The 11,456-nt window shown below is 35.7% G+C and overlaps 1 non-coding gene across 1 annotated transcript; it reads left to right on the top strand.

The window, feature by feature from the left end:
• The first annotated feature begins 4,324 nt into the window (after positions 1 to 4,324).
• On the top strand, positions 4,325 to 4,439 carry LOC120890151 (small nucleolar RNA SNORA66). Its single transcript, XR_005734399.1, has one exon. It is a non-coding gene; the product is annotated as a small nucleolar RNA SNORA66 (small nucleolar RNA).
• The last annotated feature ends 7,017 nt before the right edge of the window (positions 4,440 to 11,456 follow it).

Here is an 11,456-nt window from a genome sequence, read left to right as displayed (position 1 = left end):
ATATGCTAGAAATTTGGGTTCTCTCTCTTCTTCTATTTGTTAGCATGGCTAAGAGTCTGTCAATCTTATTTATTATTTCAAAGAACCCACTTTTGGTTGTGTCAAGTTTTTTCAATTGTTTATTTTGTTTTGATTTCATTGAGTTCAGCTCTGATTTTAATTATTTATTGCCTTCTACTGCATTTGCTGCTGATTTGTTCTTCTTTTTCTAGGGCTTTGAGGTGTAGTGTGAGGTCACTTATTTGTTGGCTTTTTCTTCTTTTAAGGAATGAAGTCCATGAAATGAATTTTCCTCTTAGTACTGCTTTCATAGTGTCCCAGAGATTTCAATATGTTGTGTCTGAGTTTTCATTTACCTCTAAGAATTTTTTAATTTCCTCCTTGATATCTTCTGTAACCTATTGTTCATTCAGTAGCATATTGTTCATTCTCCATGTGATTCAGGAATTTTTCTTCCTTATTTTATCATTGATTTCCAATGTAATTCCATTATGATCGGATAAAATGCATGGTAGTATCTCTGCTCCTTTGTATTTGCTAAGAGTTGCCCTGTGACATAATATATGGTCTATTTTCGAGAAGGATCCATGTGCTGCTGAGAAAAAAGTGTATCTGCTTGATGTTGGTTGATATATTCTATATATGTCAATTAAGTTTAAGTTATTAATTTTGTTATTGAGTTCTATAGTTTCTTAATTCAACTTTTGTTTGGAAGATCTGTCCAGTGGTGAGAGACATGTGTTAAAGTCACCTATGATTATTGTGTTGTGGTCTATTTGACTCTTGAACTTGAGAAGAGTTTGTTTGATGAACATAGCCGCACCATTGTTTGGGGCATATATATCTATTGTTATGTCTTGTTGGTGTATGGTTTCCTTGAGCAGTATGTAGTGTCCTTCTTTATCCCTTTTGATTAACTTTGGCTTGAAGTCTATTTTACTTGAGATGAGTATGGACACCCCTGCTTGCTTCCGAGGTCCATGTGAGTGGTATGATTTTTCCCAACCTTTTACCTTCAGTCTGTGTATGTCTTTTCCTATCAGATGAGTCCCCTGTAGGCAGCATATTGTTGGATCTTTTCTTTCTAAATCCAGTCTACTAGCCTATGTCTTTTCATTGCTGAGTTTAAGCCATTAACATTTAAGGTTACTATTGAGATATGGTTTGTATTTCTGGCTGTATTTGTTTATATTTGTTATTTAACTTGATTTGCTTTTCCTCTTTAACTAGTTTTTCCTTTACTGTACTACCTCCCATTGTTGGTTTTCATTGTGATTTTTCATTTCCTCTTCTTGTAATGTTTTGCCAAGGATGTTTTGAAGCGCTGGTTTTCTAGCTGCAAATTCTTTTAACTTTTGTTTATCATGAAAGGTTTTTATTTTATCTTCAAACCTGAAGCTTAATTTTGCTGGATACAAGATTCTTGGTTGGAACCCATTATCTTTGAAATATGTTGTTCCAGGATCTTCTAGCTTTCAGAGTCTGTGTTGAAAGATCAGCCGTTAACCTAATTGGTTTACCCCTAAATATAATCTGCTTCCTTTCTCTTGTGGCTTTTAAAGTTCTCTCCTTGTTCTGTATGTTGGGCATCTTCATTATAATGTGTCTTGGTGTGGGTCTATGGTGATTTTGCACATTTGGCATCCTGTAGGCTTCTAGGATTTGGATTTCTGTTTCATTCTTCATGTCTTCAAAACTTCAGGAAGTTTTCTAATGTTATTTCATTGACCAGTTGCTCATTCTTTTGGTTTGGACCTCTATACCCTGCTACACCCCCAAAATTCTTAAATTTGGTCTCTTTATGGGATCCCATATTTCTTGGATGTTCTGCTCGTGGTTTCTGTCAGTCTCACTGTGCTGTATACACTCTTTTTGAGATGATATACTTTTTCTCTGTTGTCTGATGTTCTATATTCTAAGTGTTCTACTCTGCTGGTGATACTCTCATTTGAGTTTTTAATTTGGTTTATTATTTCCTTCATTTCCAGAATTTTTTTTTATAACCTCTATCTCCCTGTAGAGTTGATCTTTTGGTTCTTGGATTTGTTTATTTAATTCATTGTCAAAGTGATCTTTCATTGTCTGCATTTGCTGTCTAATGTCTTCCTTGAGACTCCAGATCATCTGAACCATGTATATCCTGAAATCTTTATCTGACATTCCTTCTGCTGCAGATGTTACCTCTTATCATGTTGAACTCTCTTACATTGTTTGTGGCCCTTTCTTTCCTTGTCTTTTCATACTGCTCACATTTCTTTCCAGCTCTGTGTAACTGTTGTGTTAATGTTTTCACTCTATATATTTATATTGCTGTTTTATAGTTCCAAAATCTCTCTTTCGTGGAGAAAGACAATGTTAACAGTTCCCAATATCAGTAGTACATCATCTATGAGCAAGTTTTCATTATTAATACATTTATAGTTAGATGCTATGTCTATAGATATTGGCTTCAATTGTTATTTAGAATATAGTCATTAGTTTCATAAAAGTCATAACCTTTCTGGTGGTGTGTAGAAAACTGAGGGTCAGGCATAGGACATTATGTTAAAGGGGATAGGAGTGAGGATATGGGGTTAATCTAACTTAGCAACTTTGGAGGAGAACTCTAATGAATAGACAGGGGGAATTTATGGAAGAATGCATAAATTCAAATTCCTATCTGTATTTAGAAAATCACCCTGTGTATAAATAGTAAAAAGTAGGAGGTTGAAAGTGGGATAGAGGGAGGAAGAAGAAAAAAATAACAAGGAAAGAAAGAAAAAGAGAGAGAGGGAGAAAGAAATAAGAAGAAAAAAAGGGAGGAAGGTGAGGCATATGCAATTCCTCTCTCTATATTATTCTGGTGATTCAGTTCTTGAAGTCTTATTTCATGCAAAGTTCTTGGTTTCACATCTGTTGAGGTTGTGAGGACCAGAGGGGGAAGGGTAGAGGAGAATGTATGAGAGAGAAAAGAAAAGAAAGAAGAAAAAAAAAGTCTCTCAGAATTCTGTTTTCTTTTCTTTCAGTAGGTGGAGTTGTTGATTCCTAGCTTGAGTTTCTATGCTCAGGGTGGTGGAGGTAGCCAGGGTGAGAGGGCTTGAGCTTCTACCTGGAGCCTCCCTGCTCTTAGTCTCTGAGTTGGAAACCAGGTGCCTATATAGTTGCTGTTCTGCGTTGATAGTTACACCCCCCCAAAAGCTTGTGAGAAAAATTTTGAGTTATCACCGGGAGGGGCGGGGAGTTGGAAACCGGGTACCTGATCAGCCGTAGAACCACGCTTTTAGCCACGCCCACCCATAGATGGTGAGTAAGGTTTTCCAAGGTGGATTCTGTCTGTTTCCTGCATAGGGTGTTTGGTGAGGTTGGGGTGGCTGGGGTAACCTTGTGCTTTGTCCAGAGCTTGGTCTGGTGACCCGCAAGCAAAGCTTCTGCATTCTATGCCGCCTTCTGCCTGCGCCGAGTGCCGTGTGGTTCCGCCTTCCGTCTGCCTGACATAATGTTTTGATGTTCTCCATGTAGTATGAATCAGTACTTTTCTCCTTTTCATAACTAAATAACATTTTACTGTATGTATATATGCCAAAATCTGTTTATCCTTGCTTCTGCTGATGGACTTTTGGTTTGTTTCTACCTTTGTCTATTGTGAATAGTGTTGCTATGAATATGTATATATATGTATTTGTTTTGGTTCCTGTTTTCATTTTTTTGGGGGTATATATCTAACACTAGAATTACCTGCTGTATGTTTAACTTTTTTTGTGACTGCCATAGTAGCTGCACTGTTTAGTGTCCCTACTAGCAATTCATCAAGGATTTCAGTATTTTTTACATTTTGACAACATTATTATTTCCCCTTCCTATTTTTTAAAATTATCACTTTCCTCATGGGTGTGAAATGGCATTGCACTGTGGTTTTGATTTGCATTTTTCTAATGGCTAATGATGTTGAGTACCTTTTTATGTGCTAATTGGTCATTTGAACATTTTCTTTGAAGAAATATCTATCCTTTGGTTACTTTTTATTTGGATTATCTTTTTATTGTTGAGTTGAAAGAATTCTTCATATATTTTAGATGCTGGATTCTTCCTGGCCTCATAAAGTGAGTTAGGAAGTATTTTCTCCTCTTCTATTTTTTTGATGTTTGAGAAGGATTAGTTAATTCTTTAAATGTTTACCCCTGTTTTATAAATAGAATTTAATGTGACACAGCTTCACTCATTCATCTGTATATCATCTATGGGTGCTTTTCCTTACTATTGATGACCAGGTTGCCATAACTCAGCTCTGTATGGTCTGTGCTATGGTTTGGATATAGTATGAATGTGTCCCCCAGACATTCATGTCTAGAAAGCTTGGTCTCCAATAATGGGGTTAGTCCAGGTTTGCTAGAGTAATTGTGGTAATAGGAATGCATTTGTCCCAGAAGCTACTGAATGGCCCATTCTATCCTAGTACAGTATAAAAAAATTGGGGTCAGAGCAAGATGATTTGGTTATTAGGGGAACCACCCTTGGAAGGTATTGAGGTACCCTGGTTGGAGGGTGGGAGGGGAAGAGAAGGAAAAGAGAAGAGAGAGAGTGAAACTGGTTCCTTGGATCCCTGTGGCTTCCTATATCATCATGTGGTTGCTTCTGTATATGTTTCTAGCATTGTAATGCCAACTGCCATGAGGTCTTATCAGAGGCCAAAAAGATGAGGTCTTAGATATATTCTCTTTTTTTAGAGTAAAATATTCATGATAATTCAAAACTTTATTAGGCTATTAATTACAGTTTATAAAGTACAGTTCGGTATTTAGAGAATGGACTGAAGAGGGGCCATAATTAGTTACCCTAAGAAACAATGGTGGTAATAGTAGAAAAAGACTTCAGTGAATTGAATGTAGTTTGTAGGATATAGTTTGTGAGAGAATGTTGTTGACCCATGCCACTGGGGGATGAAGATGCTTCCTTACTTACTATGGAAGACATGAGAAGATCCAGATTTACAGGGGAAGATTGTGTGTTTGATTTTTGATGGGCTGAGTTGGAGGTAACTTTTAAACATCTAAACAGATTTGGCATGACATGGAGACAAATTATCTTAAAAACGTAGAAGTCTTTACCCAACTAAATAATTAATACACCAAGGCAGGCTTGTAGATCTCTTTTACTTCAAGAGACATTTGCTGCCTAATTGGGCACTTCTATAGAGTTCTGATGTGGCTGACATCTCCCCTCCCCCTGATTTGGAATCTTAACCCCATCTTCTGTCGCCCCTGGAGTTTTCTGCCTGGTTTCCCTTGGGGGCACATCAAGTCCTCCCACAAATTGCATCTCCAGTGTTTTGAAGTCTGAGGTGCCTAAGCAGATTATATTTTCCCTAACTCTCTTTAAAGGCACAATTACATTTACCAAACTTCTGTTATATGCATTGCACTGCACAACTTCTGATATTTTTATAGAAAATATTCTCTTGCGTTAAAAGGTAATGTGAAGCAAGAGGGTAAATCCAAATAAAGAACTCAAGAATGGAGGAATGGTGCTAGAAACACTAGTTGTGAGTATGGAATTCACTCAAATATAGGTAAAAGAAGAAACTAATGGGGGAATTATGATTTATGTCAGTGCCTCAAATTCTGACAAAATTTTAAAAAAACAAAGCAAGGGTAGTGGGCAGAAGTGAAGTAGGGCTTCATCATTTCTATTGGGTAGTCTATCTAAAGTATAAAATAAACTGTGTATTTAAAACTGCCAGCAACAAATGATGACGCCAGACTTCTAATGACTTAATTTGTTTCTTCATTTCAGATGGTAAAGAAACATTTATCTGACATTCTGCAATTTCCTGCTTTAACTCAGTTTCCTTTTTTCTTTGCAAGGGCACATAAAATATGATTAAACATTTTAAAATGGTAAATATTGTGAAATTTTATTCTAATGAAAATTATCTATTCATCCATCCATCCATCCATCCACCTACCAAGTTTTATTCTCATTTCTGCCTCTATGCTGCTTTACATTCTGTAATAATAATATCTGTAGATGCCTTTTTTTAGTACTAAGGTGCACATTATTAACATTGATTACTTCTGGGTGGCAAGATTTGAAGTGAATTTTTATTTTTGGGAATTTCTCTGCCTATCTGAACTTTTCATGATTTAGTAAAAGAAGATAGCATTAGATGATACTCTCCCAGGAATTAGATTTTTTTCAGATTACATGCAAGATATCTGAATGCATTTGAAATCTTATTTAATATGTGATGAAGACTATTTTGCTACTTTCAACTATTCATTTGAAAGGAACATTTTTAAAGATTCCTACATTTTTACAAACACTGTGGAGCCTAGAAAACATTTCATTTTGCATGTTTCACTTGTCTAATTAGAAGTGTGAGCCTTTTCCATAAGTTTCATCATCTGTCTTTAATAACTACATTGGATTTATATTTGTAATACAGAATCCTACCCCAAAGGGAGGGATATCACACCACTGGTTTTATTGGTCTTGGAGAACAGTAAGGCCATTGAAAGTACTCATAGAAACAGAAAAATCAGCGCATGTTATATGTGATACCTGGATCTGTTGTAAAAGAAGAAAAACAAATTGAAAATTAAATATAAACTGTGTTGAGATAATAAGAGCTCTGGTTGAATTCCTAATAACTAAGAAATTTGTTTAGGTCTGACACATGAGACTTAACATGTTTCTTTATGACTAGACTTATATTTGAAAGGAAAGAAACCATTTTCAGAAGCTAATTGACTCAGAAATTAAAGGAATGAATGGTGGATACCAGAGGCTGGGATGAATAGGGAGGGAGGGGGAGAGGTTGATCAGTGCGTACTAAGTTATGGTGGAATAGGAGCAAGACCGTCTGTTGTGCTCTCTTGCAGGCTGACTATAGGTGATGATAAGGTACCATATATTTTGAAATGCCAGAAGAAAGGATTTTGAGTGTTTTTACCATAAAAAATGATAAACATTTGATGAGATAGATAAATTTAACCTGTACGTAAACATGCAGTATATACAGGTATAGAGATATCACATGGTGTCCAGTAAATACATATGAGTTTTAAGTATGTTTCAGTTGAAATTTTAAATGATCAGAAATAAAAATATTTAAATATAAAAATAAGGCAATTGAAGTTTTAACGGATGCATTTTCATTTTCTGTGGCAGAGGTTTAATCTTTCTCTCTTGTCTCCCTCATCTTTCCCCCTCTCACCCCACCCGCTCTCTTCTTCTATTCTTTTTCTACGTGTATTTATGGCATTATTTTCTTAGTCCTCCCTTCCAGATCTGACAGATGTGAGCTATGCCCTAACACCATGGGTCTAAGTCAGGCCTCAATGTGCTCTAACCCCAGTGTTTATGCTGCCCATTAAAGGCATCACTTTTGGGAAATATATAGGGAGTTAAATGATCTCTGACAGCTGTGAACTGCAGAAAAAAAGGACTCTATTGTTCAAAGAGCTGCCTTTAATATTGAGAAGCCCTTGCTAAACACTGGAGTCTGCAGTATGGCAAATGTTAATTGGCCGTAAACTTAACAAGAGCTGGTTTGCCTCCCTCCCCTCCAACTCCCCCAGCCTATTTTCCTCTCTGCCACTTCCAGAGTTCTAGTTTCTCATACTATATTTCCATGGCCCTGTAAACTCACTTCAGAGCTTCTCTCAGACTTTTGGAAATGCTATTATCTCCTAATACTTTTTTTCTTTGCCAAAACAAATAGTGTATAGCTCATACTCATTAGAAACAAAAGTTCAGAGCCTTTGTATGGTCTGTGGATGTCCATGGGGTTCCTGAGGGCTTTCTAGATCCTTTGGCCTTTATAAGCCATAAAATGTCCATTTTGTTCTAGTGCTTCTACAATGTCTTTCTAGAGCAAAGTTTTACTTATTCTGATGTATTTTATGACTGATTAGCAAGAGAATAGTGTGGGATCATGGAATTCTTTCAGACAGGAAGAAAATCCCATAACCTTGATGGGCTTCTTAACGATCTCTAAATATTTTTTTAACCTTTTCCACTATCCCAATTCTGTGTCTCCTTAACTCAAATCCCACTTTTGTCTTATTACCAACATTTGTAAGTTCCTCTGATAATGAAAGACTCATCTTGCTAGTTCATACATATTTTTGCCATAATGAGATTTCACAGAACTTGATTATTTTTAAAAAATAAGACTAATTAAATTTGTTACTAAGTATGGCTGAATATTTGCCTCTTATATGTAAATTTGCAAATCCAAAGAGTGACTGGAGTTTTAGTTGTATCCATTTATGTTGTCATCTTTGCAGTCTACACCATTCAATTAAGTGCCTAGTTATGTCGTCACAGACTAATATTTTGAAAGCTTACCAGACTGAGCAATGCTATGTACCCATTTTTACATGCATTTGTTGGGTCTCCTTATTAAGATTGTGTGCTTCTCAAGGGTTGGGATGTAGCACATCATTTGGTCACTAAAGTGACCCATTCCTATACCCAATTCCTAGCTGAACACATTGCAGGTGCTCATTGAGTCATCAAAATGGACACTTTTAAAACTGGAAGAGATCATAGAAATCATCTAACATTCTATCACTTTGTACTTAATTTATTTTTGTCTTGAACACTTTTCTGGTTTTATAGAAATGGTAATTTTGTTTATTTTAAATTTTATGTAATTTTCTTTAATAACTACACATTTAATTATCTGAAACAAATTCTGCTCCTTGCCTAAGTCTCAATGAACTTAACCCTTGGTGAGGCCTTCTTTGACTTTTCCTGGATGACTTATCTGCTGGTCCTTCCACGACTCCATTATATCATGTACCACATCATGGTGTATGATTTACATGTTAATTGTTGGCTCTCCCACTGCACTGTAAGCTCCTCAAGGAAAGAGAACATGGCATTTCATTTTTAAGATGAATAACAATGCCCTCCAAAAAATGGAGTTGGCAGACCAGTTATCAAAGTATCCAGTCCCTGGGTTTGGAATAAGAGGGAGAAGAGGGTGTTGTCGAAGAAGTTCCCAGGGATGCATCATTTGCAAACCAGAAACCCCCCTACCCACTTCAGTCTGTCTCTCATTCTCTCACTCTCTCTTGCACCATGGGTTGTGTGTGTGTGTGCGTGCACATGTGCATGTGTGATTGTATGTTTCCATTCTGGCAAAGAATGGCAAAGTAGTGAAGAAAAAATATGACTTCCTTGCTTTTTTGTTATTATAAAATAGAATAGAAACTGATTTCAACAAATGTTTGTAGAGTTAAAAATGACAAATTTTTTTCTTTCCCACTCCATTTCAAGTCCCAGAAATAAACACTGCAAACACAGCTGGGGTTTATTAATCTAGGACTTTTTGGAGTCCTTATGCAAATATCCATTAACAAATATGTATATTTAAAAAAATAAATCAACTATGTTAAATTGTTTGGCAATCTACTCCCCACTTTATATGGTATAGATGTATTAACACATATAGAAAACCTCATTAAATTTAATAGATCCATAGTTTGAAATGTTGTAAAATTTATTTTGCCATTCAATTATTGATTAAGATTTAATCCTTTGTTATAACTTTGCAATTTTAAATAATGTTGGAGAGAATATCTTTGTACATACATCTTAATATATGTATGCTAATCATATTTCTGTAGTATGTGTTCCTAAAAGGGAAGTTATGTAATTTAAGGGAGTGCATACATAAAATCTTGATGAATATTGACAAATTGCCCTTCAGGAAGGCATACTGATTTAAGATCCAGCCAATACTATATTAGGGTGTTTCTTTACACTAGAACCATCACTGACTAAACAGCTCTTTTAAAATATTTGATATATCTATAGACATCTTAGTTTGCATTTCATTTATTAGTGATACTTAACACTTTTTTTTTGCATTTTAGCCTTAGTATTTATTCTTCTGTGATTTGCAAGTTTATGATCTTATTACTTATCTATTACGCTAATATTGACTTGAGGGAATTCCTTATATATAAAGGACTTATTTTTTTGTTTACTTTGCACATATGTCCTTCCATTATGTCACTTCTTTTTCAACATTTTTTTATGTGTCTTTGGCCACCTAGTCACTTTAAATTTTCCTAGAGTCCTGGCCATTTATTTTTTCTGATTAAAGAAAAGCCCTTTATGATTTGTAAGTTTAATGCCATGCTTAGGGAGACCCATGGAAGAGTTCTGGCACTAAGTGTGGCTGAATGATCCTTAATAACAAGTCCATATATGCAACAAGCATGTGAGCATCTATTATGTACCAAGCACCAGAATAAATGTTGGGTAACATGTAGTTCTTTCACTCAGAAAGCTTATGGTCTTAACCAAGAAAGGCAGATATTCGAAGTCCTTTGTACTCCAGCAAATTCCGTACTGTTTGGAATAAGCCTACGGTGCTGCTAAGGGAAGACGTAGCAAAGCCCTTACTGTCACTGGAGAAGATGTAGTTAATTGAAAGAATTCCTAAATGAGCTACATTGTAAGTAGGGCCCAGAGTTAAGGAAAAGATGTTGATTGGAAGTTTCCATCTGGAGGCTCTCAATTTATCATCTAAATTAACCACACTAGGAGGCACTGAGGCATTTCTGAGCCCTGGAATCTTACTCCTGAGTTACAAGAAGTTCAAGGTTAAGCCATGCCTAGGTCTGCATTTGACTCAGAGCCCAGCTATGCACTGACTCACTTGTTATTTAACCTCTCCAATTTCAGTTTCCTTAAAACTGGATTAGATTCTAATAGTTGCTTCACGTAATTGGGAAGATTCATCTATATAAGGAATGGAAAGCTTCTTGCGTGCTGTAGTTAAGTGCTCAATAAAATTTTGTTTCTCTGCTTCTCTTAAACTTTGCCTAGAGTACATCAAATTTTATTCTGATGTGTAACCGATGTGATTCTGCAATCTGTATTTGGGGCAAAAATGGGAGTTCATAACTCACTTGAATCTAATGTATGAAATATGATGTGACAAGAGCTTTGTAATGTTTTGAACAACCAATAAAAAAAGTAAAAAAAAAATTTTATTCGGGTCATTTAAAGAATCTGTTGAGATGTAAAAAGATAAGATAGTGCGTTTGCTTAAAAGATGATCTCTAAGCTGTCGCTAAGGGTTGTTTGTGGTTTAAAAAAATTTGAGTCCTATTTTCCGCATTTCTTTTTTCCTCATTACTTATTACATACTGCTTCTAAGCTGGACTCTATTATTTGAAAAATGCATGTAAGTTACTACAGAGCCTTTTATAGGTCTCTTTCTGCTTTTCCCTCTTTCTTGTGCATGTGCATGCATTCTTGGATGCTAGTATTTAGGAACTGTGGCAGGATGATTTATAGGAAAATTGTTGTGCATATTGTTCTGTCTTTTTCCTTGTCCAATTTAAAGAAGATAGTGAGTTTGTTTCTCTCTCTCTTTCCCCCCAGCTTTAGAGATTTTATAGAACCCCAAATAAATAATATTGCATGAAAGACAGTGGAATGCGATGGTCATCACT

Source organism: Ictidomys tridecemlineatus, chromosome 4 (genome assembly GCF_052094955.1).
Source record: "Ictidomys tridecemlineatus isolate mIctTri1 chromosome 4, mIctTri1.hap1, whole genome shotgun sequence".
Lineage (NCBI taxonomy): Eukaryota > Metazoa > Chordata > Mammalia > Rodentia > Sciuridae > Ictidomys > Ictidomys tridecemlineatus.
The sequence above is the reverse complement of the archived record's forward strand: the minus strand, read 5'-3'. Positions and strand labels throughout refer to the sequence as shown.